Raw genomic sequence first — 1,613 nt, 5'->3', positions numbered from 1 at the left:
AGACAGGGGGGGGGTGGGCGCTTCGGCTGCTGTTGCTGTGTGAGCCGTGCCGAGCGTGCAGGCGCTGCCAGAGCCGTGCTTGGGGATGGGCTGGAGCTGCAGCTTTCTTGTCCTCTCAGTAGCCTGGTGCCTCCATTCCAGTTTCTATCTGGCAAATCCTCAGCTGGGCAAACTTGCCAGTCTTGCTCTCCGTGTTCCAGAGCTCAGGCACCTTCCTCTTGGGCATCTCTATGGGAAGAGATGTGTGTTCCCATCCAGACCCTGCAAAGCTGCAGCCTGGATGAGACTGTTCTGCTGTTCTGCTCAGGGCTGTGGAGGGAGGAGCACATCCCTGTGCCAGGAGCTGGCAGGACTCCTTCCTTAGTGCCCACTGCATGTGTTCAGTATCAGCCCCACATTCAACTTTGTCAGCTTTGGCAGCTTTTGGACTGTGTTTGAGAAGTCAATCTTCTTCATCGTTGAAGGCCTTTTGGGGGCCAGACTTGTTTTTAGGAACAAGGGATGAAAGTGTGTGAGCAGTGGAGCTTTTAGGGGGCAGAAGTGTTGGTTTTGAGACCCCATGATTTGTGTGATTGGTGAGCAGGACAATGATGATGCTGGACATGAAAGGGTTAAGGACTCCTTTAAGCCCAGGGGCTTCTTCTGTGTTGGAGAGCAATTCAATTAGGGACCATGAGTCCTTGTGTTTGACAGATTCCCTCTTTGGCTTAGGAATCCCCTTCCTCCTAACTCTTGCCTCTTCCCAGATGTGTCTGGATTTTTCAGTTCCTGTGTTGGCACAGGCCTTTTTGCGTATTATTATACAACTTTGCCAAAGAATTTCTCTGTTTTGTTTAATATGCAGTCCCATTGCCTGCTGCAGATTTATTAGCCAGGAGGGGCCAGAGTCAAGGTGGTGAGTGGGATTTTTTGAGATCCCAAATATCTCATTGCCAAGTGTGATGACCTTTCGTCTTCTGTAAACTCAGACACAGCAGTTTTCAAAACCATTTTCTTCTTCAAGAGAAGAAAATGTGGCAGTCTCTGATCTATTGTGTCCCTGCAGAAAACAGTGAGTGATCTTTGGGTTTCTTTCCTTCTGGTTTTCTTTTCAGGATGATATTGATAGATGTGTATAGTTATATTTATCTCTGTAGTTATATTTATAGATTTATACAGTTTTAGTTATATGTCTATGTAGTTGCATTTATAGATCTATATAGTAACATTTTTATATATAGTTATGTATGTATATCATTATATTTATATATGCATAGTTGTATGTATAGATCTGCATAGTTACATTTATACATGTGTACACTTGCATTTATATATATGTAGTTACGTTTATAAATAGTTATATGTGCATACTTATATTTATATAGTCATAGGTATATGGAGGCATAGGTACATAGATTGGTATCTGTCGGCCGCCGCGGTTGGCGGCAGGCACTGTGCCCTGAGGAGCTGCTGGAGGACGGTGAGCCAGAGGGGGCTGGGGAGAGGTGACACTGAAGGGACGGTGACGTTGAGGTGCTGGTGGGGCTGAGGGGATGGTGGGGGAGCAGAGGGGAATGGTGGGGATTGAAGGGACTGGGAGAGCTGAAGGGAATGGTGGAGCAGAGAGGTGTGGA

The sequence above is a fragment of the Corvus brachyrhynchos genome, unplaced genomic scaffold (genome assembly GCF_000691975.1).
Source record: "Corvus brachyrhynchos isolate BGI_N302 unplaced genomic scaffold, ASM69197v1 scaffold1478, whole genome shotgun sequence".
NCBI lineage: Eukaryota > Metazoa > Chordata > Aves > Passeriformes > Corvidae > Corvus > Corvus brachyrhynchos.
The sequence above is the reverse complement of the archived record's forward strand: the minus strand, read 5'-3'. Positions refer to the sequence as shown.